The following is a 10,851-nucleotide window of genomic DNA, read 5'->3' as shown; positions in this document are numbered from 1 at the left end:
AGGATTGAAAGTTTGTTTTCAACATGAAAATCAATCCTCAATTCACTGTGTAAAGAGAATAAATGAATAAAAAATCGCTAAATCAATAGACGCAGAAAAATCCTATGATAAAAAATTCAACTATCTTTTATGCTTTATAAACTCTCAGTGAAATAGGAATAGAAGGAAACTTCTGCAGACAGTAATGTCCTTGAAATCTGATACTGAAACTTTTTCACCGTCGTTCCTTTAATGACTGGTTCAACACCTGGTACATAGCAAACTTTTTCAAAAGAGTAGTTAGAAGGAAAAAAATAGAATTCTAAGATCTGAACCTTAGCGAGTTCCCACAGTTAAGGGAAAGATAATTTGCCAATAGTAGAATGAGGAGAAAGAAAGAAAAGCAAAGGCATTTTAGTGAGAGAACAAAGAATTTCAAGGACTGTCCTCATTTCAACTGACAGAGTGAAGAAGGAGTTCCCCATGAAGGAATTACCCTCCCCACTGCCACTAACAAGATTCAAAAAAAAAAAAAAATCCTCAGAATGACCCCACAATCATGGCCTCAACATCACTACATTTTTGAAGTCCACCAAGACGATTTCAATATGTCCCCTATTCCTTGTTGATGTTGGTTACTGTATATGCCCCCACGTTTCTCAATCACCCCCGCCCAATCCCAGTGTACACCAGAATCTTTGGTCTTCTTCTCCCCACATCTTCCCATCTACTAAGCCCTTCTAGTAGTGTGACAGCTGGAATTCATGTTCCGTCATTAACTGAATCCCTTGTATCCTCAATTTTTGTTCTGAATATTCTGTGCATTGTTTAGTATGAACAGAAATTTAGCTTATCCCTAACTACCAAGAGGTCAGTTCTTAGTCCTCCTCTCTGTCTACATTAACTTGGTAATCTCAATGTCTCTCACAGCTTTAAATAGCATCTATGTTTCTCCTCCTGTTCACACTCCTGCATAGTTTAAAAAAAAAAAGAAGTGGAGGGAAGGGAGAGAAAAGAAAGAAAGAAAGAAAGAAAGAAAGAAAGAAAGAAAGAAAGAAAGAAAGAAAGAAAGAAAGAAAGAAAGAAAGAAAGAAAGAAAGAAAGAAAGAAAGAAAGAAAGAAAGAAAGAAAAAGGAAGGAAGGAAGGAAGGAAGGAAAAGGGGAAAATGGCATTTTAATGAGTCAACACTGTCAAGGAAATGCTTCTCTCTCGCCATCATGTTGTAAAGGGTTTTGGTTTTTTTTTGTTTTTTTTGTTTGTTTGTTTGTTTGTTTTCATGTTTCTCACTGCCTCTTTGATCAGGTCTTTATTCAAAATTAGCTGTCCAAAATGATTTGACCTTTACCAAATAAACAAATTTAAGTTTATGCAGCAGCCTTCTTTTCCTCTGTGGTGGGTTTCTTTTCGGTGGGTTTCTTTTCTGTGGGCTTCTTTTTAGCAGGCTTCTTTTCAGCTGCTGGTTTCTTGGTCACTGCAGCCTTTTTTCCCACCAAAGCCTTCTTTGGCTTCTTTGGCTTCTTCAGCTTCTTAACGCGAACAGCCTCTTTTCCCTTCTTTCCCACCACAGGCTTCTTGCCTGGAATCCCCTTATCATCTGATTTGGCTTCTAGTGCTGCTGCTGCCCTATCCATCCGGATTTTGTGGTTCTTGGCCTGGTGAAGAATGGTGTTCCGGTGCATGGTCTTTGCATATGGGTTTAGCTTCAACATGATTCTCAGGTTTTTCAGTGGATTCTTCTTCAGGACTCTGCGATGAATCTTCTTGCGTGGTGCTCGGAGGGCTCTTTGGATCTCTGGGCTTTTCAAGATTCTGCTAAGGTCTGTATTGAGCATCTTGTGCATGGGGAGGTTGTAGTTACTCTTGAGGGAGGTAGCTTTACGCCAGGTGCCATACAGCTCATCTAACTTGCGGAAAGCACTTTCAGTCCAAATGCAGAAACGTCCCACATGCCCACCAGGAGCAAGTTTCAAAATGTTCAGTTTGCTTACATTAAGCAGAGTAATTCCAGGGATGTTTCTGAAGGCCTTGATGATACCATTGTCCTCATTATAAATGATGCAGGGTCCCCTGCACTGGATACGGCGACGGTTTCTCATTTTGCCTTTGCCAGCTCTCATTCGCTGCGAGGCGTAGACCTTTTTGATATCATTCCAAGCCTTAAGTTTCTTCAGGAGCAAAACAGCCTCCTTGGTCTTCTTGTAGCCTTCAACTTTATCTCAACCACCAAAGGAAGTTCAGGACCTTCCTCTATACAATGACCTTTAGACATGACCAGCGCTGGTAAAGCCGAGGCAACCAACGCAGAGCAGATGGCATATCGTTTCTGCGTTGTATTCCCTCTGCGGTGCCAACGTCGCCAGGTCTTGGTTGGTGCAAACATGCGGCCCCCACGACACATATTTCCAAAAGCACCCTGGCCAGAACGGTGAGTGCCGCCACCTCGAACCCTGGGAATTCGAGCCACAGCTCTGCCAGTACCCCAAGACTCAGCACTGGTTTGATGACCTGCTAATTCACTGACAGCATAGGGCTGTCTGTTGTTTTTGCGCAAGTTGGTGTGAACAAAGTTCACAATATCTGGTCGAATGGGAGCCTTGAACACAGCAGGCAAAGTGACATTTTTGCCAGATGACTCCCCCTTTTCAGAGTACACTGATATCAGTGGATGAGCACACGCCATGGCGGGGAGAGGAGAACGCCACGCTCCTCTCAACCCGGCGGCTCCCACAGGAAAAGCAAGGGTTTTGTTTTTGTTTGTTTTTCTTTTTCTTTTTTTGTCAGAGGACACAAAGCTAGTGGAGAAGAAATAAATGCATGCAATAGACAAGGAGAACATTTGCAAGATAGCTTCATGCTTGTAAGATTTCTCTGAAACCTCAAAAGAAATATATAACCTCTTAGAAACAATCTTTAAAAATATAGTTAAAATGTATAAAGATATTTTTTAACATCTTTATTGGACTATAACTGCTTTACAATGGTGTGTTAGTTTCTGCTGTAACACAAAGTGAATCAGCTACACGTATACTTATATCCCCATATACCCTCCCTCTTCTGTCTCCCTCCCACCCTCCCTACCCCATCCCTCTAGGTGGTCACAAAGCATTGAGCTAATCTCCTTGCGCTATGCAGCTGCTTCCCACTAGCAATCTATTTTACATTTGGTAGTGTATAAATGTCCATGTCACTCTCTCACTTTGTCTCAGCTTACCCTGCCCCCTCCCCGGGTCCTTAAGTCCATTCTCTATGTCTGCATCTTTATTCCTGTCCTGCCACTAGGTTCTTCAGAACCATTTTTCTTTTTTTTAGATTCATATGTATGTGTTAGCACATGGTATTTGTTTTCCTCTTTCTGACTTACTTCACTCTGGATGACAGACTCTAGGTCCATCCACCTCACTACAAATAACTCAATTACGTTTCTTTTTATGGCTGAGTAATATCCCATTATATATGTGCCACATCTTCTTTATCCATTCATCTGTCAATGGACACTTAGGTTGCTTCCATGTCCTGGCTATTGTAAATAGAGCTGCAATGAACATTGTGGTACATGACTCTTTTTGAATTATGGTTTTTCAGGGTATATGCCCAATAGTGGGATTGCTGGGGTGTCTGGTAGTTCTATTTTTAGTTTTTTAAGGAACCTCCATACTGTTCTCCATAGTGGCTATATCAATTTACATTCCCCCCAACAGTGCAAGAGGGTTCCCATTCCTCCACACTCTCTCCAGCATCTTTTGCTGGGTTGAGAGTTGTCTTTTCATCTTGTTTATGGTTTCCTTTGCTGTGCAAAAGCTTTTAAGTTTCATTAGGTCCCATTTGTTTATTTTTGTTTTTTAATTTCCCTTTCTCTAGGAGGTGGGTCAAAAAGGATCTCGCTGTGATTTCTGTCATAGAGTGTTCTGCCTATGTTTTCCTCTAAGAGTTTGATAGTGTCTGGCCTTACATTTAGGCCTTTAATCCATTTTGAGTTTATTTTTGTGTAGGGTATTAGGCAGTGTTCTAATTTCATTATTTTACATGTAGCTGTCCAGTTTTCCAGCACCACTTATTGAAGAGGCTGTCTTTTCTCCATTGTATATTCTTGCCTCCTTTATCAAACATAAGGTGACCATATGTGTGTGGGTTTATCTCCGGGCTTTCTATCCTGTTTCATTGATCTATATTTCTGTTTTTGTGCCAGTACCATACTGTCTTGATTACTGTAGCTTTGTAGTATAGTCTGAAGTCAGAGAGCCTGATTTCTCCAACTTCACCTTTCTTTCTCAAGATTGCTTCAGCTATTTGGGGTCTTTTGTGTTTCCATACAAACTGTGAAATTTTTTGTTCTAGTTTTGTGAAAAATGTCTTTCATAGTTTGATAGGGATTGTACTGAATCTGTAGATTGCTTTGGGTAGTATAGTCATTTTCACAATGTTGATTCTTCCAATCCAAGAATATGGTATATCTTTCCATCTGTTTGTATCATCTTTAATTTCTTTCATCAGTCAGTGTCTTATAGTTTTCTGCATACAGGTCTTTTGTCTCCTTAGGTAGGTTTATTCCTAGGTATTTTATTCTCTTTGTTGCAGTGGTAAATGGGAATGTTTCAGTAATTTCTCTTTCAGATTTTCCATCATTAGTGTATAGGAATGCAAGAGATTTCTGTGCATTAATTTTTTATCCTACTACTTTACCAAATTCATTGATTAGCTCTAGTAGTTTTCTGGTAGCATCTTTAGGATTCTCTATGTACAGTATCATGTCATCTGCAAACAGTGACAGCGTTACTTCTTCATTTCCGATTTGGATTCCTTTTGTTTCTTTTCTTCTCTGATTGCTGTGGCTAAAACTTCCAAAACTATGTTGAATAATAGTGGTGAGAGTTGGCAACGTTTTCTTGTTCCTGATCTTAGTGGAAATGGTTTCAGTCTTTCACCATTGAGAATGATGTTGGCTGTGGGTTTGTCATATACGGCCTTTATTATGTTTAGGTTAGTTCCCTGTGTGCCTACTTTCTGGAGGGTTTTATTTTTGTACTTATATTTCCTTTCTCTCTCTCTCTCTCTCTCTCTCTCCATATATAAATATGGAGAGTCCTAATAGTGACTTTTCCTTCATGGTGTATGATATTTGGAGACTTTTTAAGACCTCCATAGAGACACTTATTATACTGTATTATGAATTGTTAGACCTAACTTATAGTGAGTAAACTTTCAGAAAACAGAGGTTAATGCAACCTGACCAGGATGTATCATTGTTACTAAACTGCAGCAGGTAACTTAAAGGGTAAAATATAACTATATTAACCAGAAGTCACATCTTTTTTATAGCAAGCAAGTTTGTTTCCATTCATATCAACAAAATTTCTATTTTTGGCCAGCTTTTGAATTTTAATATATGGTTATTAATTTTGTTAAAATCTGATCTTGGAAAAATTTATGTTGTTAGAAGTTATTCCAAAGCCATGTATTCACCCTTAAAAAAAGGGAGAGATATAATACCCTTATTCCAAAAATTCCTACATTCTCAGCTTAATATTATTTTGTTTGTGTTGCTATGCTTTCAGAAATACCTCTTCTTCAGAGTAAGTGTCTAAATGAATGAACAAGTAATTCCCTCTCTCTTTAGTGAAGAAGGTGATGATACATATGATGTAGCTTTTAGTAACTCTCCTCTAACATAATGGTTCCTATGTTTCAGGAAACCAAATTCAATTGCTACTTAATCTCCTTCTGTGGTTGACATAGTGAAGGCCATTGACTTTATTAGCAAATGCCATTTATTTAGCATTGAAACATTTAGTATATGTTTCCCCTTTTCATTAACAGGGTCACTCTGATCAAAACTCAAACTTCTGTTTATTAAACTAATGGTGATCACATGACAATTGTATCACTTTTAAATTATTATACAGATTGTTTTAATATACATAGTTTTTTGCTTGAGCTGCATAGAGATGTGTCCAAACATTTTACCTTTTTCTGACATATATGAATGCATATTCTACTTACATTCACATGAGGAATAATGCATCCATCTCAATAAATATAATTTTATTTTGCCTGCTAGGTCAATGTCCCAATGCAAATATTTGAATGATTTAAGAAATAGTTGTGGGTCTTTACTGTAGAACATGGTAAGTGCTGTCATTTTCTCACATCTTTTTCTTTTTTTTTTTAATTAATTTATTTATTTATTTTTGGCTGTGTTGGGTCTTCGTTTCTGTGCAAGGGCTTTCTCTAGTTGCGGCAAGCAGGGGTCACTCTTCATCGCGGTGCACGGGCCTTTCACTGTCGCGGCCTCTCTTGTTGCAGGGCACAGGCTCCAGACGCGCAGGCTCAGTAATTGTGGCTCACGGGCCTAGTTGCTCCACGGCATGTGGGATCTTCCCAGACCACGGCTCGAACCCGTGTCCCCTGCATTGGCAGGCAGAGTCTCAACCACTGCACCACCAGGGAAGCCCCATTTTCTCACATCTTCAAAAAATATTCTGTCATTTGCACCATTACTCCCTTGAGTCTCATGCCATATTTCTTTGCTCCCCTTTACAGCAAAACACTTTTTCCCAGAAGAGTTATTTATACTCATTTCTCCAATTCCTCATCCTCCAATCTTTCTTCAAGACATATCAATCAGACTTCAACTCCTAAGACTCAAACAAAATGTGTCTTATCAATCTGGCTCCAATGAGGAGATAAAAACGACACAGTATGTACTGAAAAATTATTAACCATAACAGTGGATTGGAGTAACAACGGTCTGGTTATTAAGAAGTAAGAGAATTCTAAAGAATAGAGGAATAGCAGATATAAAGAGCAGCCAATACCCCTAGAGCTGAGACAGGGCATACAAGATCTCCTCCCCCCACCACACCCTTGGGACTGAGATCTTCACCTTGTTGGAGAAGGCAGGACCTTGGCTCATTGGATGTCAGGGAAGTTGCTATGATGCCACATTGGCAGAACTTGCTGAAATTCTGTCTTCAGGAATTTGCTGGAAGAAAGCTCTCCAGGGTGCTGAGAAAAGCATTCATGGGAAGGTGCCTCACTGGGGACACTCTGACACTCATATTGAAACAGAGAAGGGCCCTTTGGTCCTTGTCCCCCCTGTGTCCTCAGCCTGCCTTTTGTCTGTGGGAAAACTTTAACCAAAGAATAAGTTTAATCCAAGAAATGAGAAAATGCAGAAACAAAGAATAGCAATCAAACAGGACAAAACAATAATAGTTTAGTCAGTAAGCAAAGTCAAGGACCTTTAGTTTCTTCTCAAGGGCTATAGATAATATTCTGAACCATATTCTGTGGGCTGTCTTGTAGATACTGAAACCCCCACCAGGTGGAAGAAGTTAACTACACGATGACCAGACTGTAACCATGACATAAGCTGCCACAATTCTGAGAATTAGCCTCAAGGAAATGGAACTGAAGATTAACTAAAGTTAACTGAAGGTTAACTGTACTTAAAACAATCAAGATGACGCTGATTAGACCACCGCATGACCAAGTTCAAGATGACTATCAGAGCTGACTGTGCTTGTTTCTGCATGTAGTCCCCTCCCTCCATCTATAACAGCTCTTGCCCATTGATTGTCGGCGTAGCAGGGAGTTGGCCTTTGGACAGGAGTCCGCCCTCCCTGCTGGTTGCTGGCATCCAAAATAAAGCAAACTTTCCTTTCCACCAACCTTGCCTCTTTATTGGCTTTTGAGTGGCAAGCAACCGGACCCCACTTTTGGTTACAATATAAGGAATGACCATGAATGACAGGAAGTACTGAGGGCAGCCACCTGCCCTTGGGTCCTGCTGGCTGCCGTGCACTGCAGGAGTGAGCCCTGGGAAAGCTGTGAGCAAGCAGGAACCTGGTGCTGGAGAAAACCAGGCATGCAGAAGAACCAGAACCAGAAGCAAAACCTTCTCCTCCTGCAACGTCTCTCTAGCACTCTCCAGGGGCAAAGTTTTCGGGTCAAAAGACAAAGGGAAAATTATTTCAAGAACCCAGATACCTTTTCACAGAGCAGGCACAAAGGATGGATTTGGTGCTAGAGGCAATAAACAGAGCACCAGCACAATCCCCAACGCTCTTCAATGGTATATAATAGTCAGTGTTCAGTCTGGCATTTCCTGTGATTGAATTGGCTACTACTTCTCAGGTTTCTGTGCTACCTAACCCTTATCTCCCTGATCTATAAAACATTAGAGAATCCAGGGATCATTCTTAGGATGGTTTCTCTACTTGTTCCTTTGGCAATTTCATTCATTCTTAAGATTTTAAATGCCACCTATAAGTTAACTCTAAAATTTAAATGTCAAACACAGACCTCTGTTCCGAAATTTAGATTCATAAAAACAACTGTTTAATCGACATCTCCAGGTAGATAGATAACTAATAGGTGTGTCAAGATTAGCATTCCTTTTTTTTTTTTAACACATTTATTGGAGTATAATTGCTTTACAATGGTGTGTTAGTGTCTGGTTTATAACAAAGTGAATCATTCTTAAAAGAGGCATTTCAAATATTTTCCTCAGAAAACTTACTCCTTCCATAGACATCCTATTTTCAGTAAATAATTATCATTCTTTTGGCTGCTTAGGGCATGATCCTTAGAGTAATCCTTGATCCTAATGTTCAGTTCCAGACCACCTCAATAAATCAATATTGCAATAAAGTAAGTGCACAAATGTTTTGTTTTTCCAGTGCATATAAAAGTTATGTTTACACTATACTGTATTCTAAGTGTGCAATAGCATTATATCTAGAAAAATGATGTACATACCTTAAATAAAAAATACTCTCTTGCTAAAAAAATGCTAACCATCATCTCAGCTTCAGTGAGTCTTGTAGTAACATCAAAGATCACTGATCACAGATCACCATAACACATAAAATGATAATGAAAAAGTTTGAAATATTGTGCGAATTACCAAAATGTGACACAGAGACACTAAGTAAACAAATGTTATTGTAAAAATGGTGCCAACTTGCTTGATGCAGAGTTGTCACAATTCTTCGATTTGAAACACACACACACACACACACACACACACACACACAATATCTGTGAAGCGCAATAAGGCAAAGAGCAATAAAACCAAGTATGCCTGTATATCCACACAGTTCCTCTCTCACTCAGATGATGCTGGTAAATGCCAGACATGTTCCTACCAAGGGGCTTTGAGATGACAGTTTTCTGTGCCTGAAATGTTCTTCTGTTGGTTTGCAAACTGACCCCCATATATGGAGGGTGGGGAAAAACCAAAAAAAAAGGCAGATAGTCTGGGTTGGTACGTGGCAGGTTTAACAAGCAGGGGCACTTACTCACAGGGTTTGTCTTGGGTCACCAGACAAGAAGATCCCCACCTGCCAGAATGTTAAATATAATATAAAGGCCTTAACTGGGTTCAGTCACATCTACCAACTAGATGGTCTCAACACCACCTCACTCTCTCAAGGCTGTGTCCTTGGAACAGCTCCTGGTGTGGGAACGGTGGGCAGAATATACATTCCAAGGACAGGGTATGGGTGAGAAGCCTCAGATTTCCAAACTCAAAGATCAACCAGTGGTCATGTCCTCTTAATGAACTCTTCCAACATCTTCCCACAGATAGCCACGTGACTCTCTCCTTCATCTGCTTCAGGTTTTTATTGAAATATCAAATATTAGTGGTACTTTTACTGATAATGTAATATCCCCCATATCTTGTCTTATTTTTCTCCATAACCCATTTTGCTATCTAAAACTTTATATATTTTAACTATGTGTTTGTCTATGTTCTGTCCCCTCATGCTACAATGTAAGATTCATGAGAGTAAGGATATTTGCTTATTTTGTTCACTATTGTATCATTCATGCCATGCACAAAGCTTAGTCCTTAGGATTACTCATTTTAGTTTCTTTGGAGAAATAAATGCATACCCAGAACTACATGCAATTACGTTCATTTAGCTAAAGTAAACAAAATCTCCAATTATGATAAGTCAATCAAAATATTGGTTCTTTTAAACTATCCAAATTTTTACCCCACTGGTTACATGTTTGTTTTTTCTTTTCTTTAACATTATGTGATTAAAATATAAATTCACCTACAGATACCCAGTTCCTGAGAAATGGGCAAAAAAGGCAGGGATTCACTACCAGCTAAATGAATGGATGAATGAAGAAACAAACCCATAAATAAATTTATAAAGATATCCTGCATACATTTGAAGTTTGACATATTCCCACCAGTAGTCATAAATGTAAACTTAAATAGGCACTAGTCTATACACGTCAAAATAACAGAAAAAGAAAAACACACAAAAACAAAGCTCAATAGAGGCAGCCACCACCATACACTACATTGCAAATATTGCAAATGGTTGCAATTCTCTTAGGAAACACATTGGTGATACTCTTTAAGAACTTTAAAATATGTTCATATACTTTGATGCTTCAATTATTATTCCAAGATTCCAAGATGAGAAAACCTGAAACACGGACAGAGATATATAAATATAGCATATTTGTACACTGTCATCACAAAGTTAACCCTATATCTTTATATTAGAAAGACAAAATATCCAACAATAGGTGTGTATTCAAATCCTGTTTGTATGCACCTATTAAAAATAGTATTTTTCATTGTGTTAACTGAAGTGGAAAATGCAAATAAAATAATTTAAAGAAGAGTGGCCAGGTAAATTTATTAATTTACACATGTGACTTGATTCATGTTTAAAAATGCATGCACAGTGGGGCTTCCCTGGTGCCACAGTGGTTAAGAATCCACCTGCCAGTGCAGGGGACACAGGTTTGAGCCCTGGTCCGGGAAGATCCCACATTCCGCAGAGCAACTAAGCCCATGCACCACAACTACTGAATCTGTGCTCTAGAGCCCATGAACCACAACT

At 39.1% G+C, this 10,851-nt stretch overlaps 1 pseudogene; it reads right to left on the bottom strand.

The window, feature by feature from the left end:
- Nucleotides 1–1,259: 1,259 nt before the first annotated feature.
- Nucleotides 1,260–2,712, bottom strand: LOC118885474 (annotated as a pseudogene).
- Between the last annotated feature and the right edge of the window lie 8,139 nt (nucleotides 2,713–10,851).

Source organism: Balaenoptera musculus, chromosome 1, assembly GCF_009873245.2.
Source record: "Balaenoptera musculus isolate JJ_BM4_2016_0621 chromosome 1, mBalMus1.pri.v3, whole genome shotgun sequence".
Lineage (NCBI taxonomy): Eukaryota > Metazoa > Chordata > Mammalia > Artiodactyla > Balaenopteridae > Balaenoptera > Balaenoptera musculus.
Note: the sequence above shows the minus strand (reverse complement) of the source record. Positions and strands in the feature narration are given on the sequence as shown.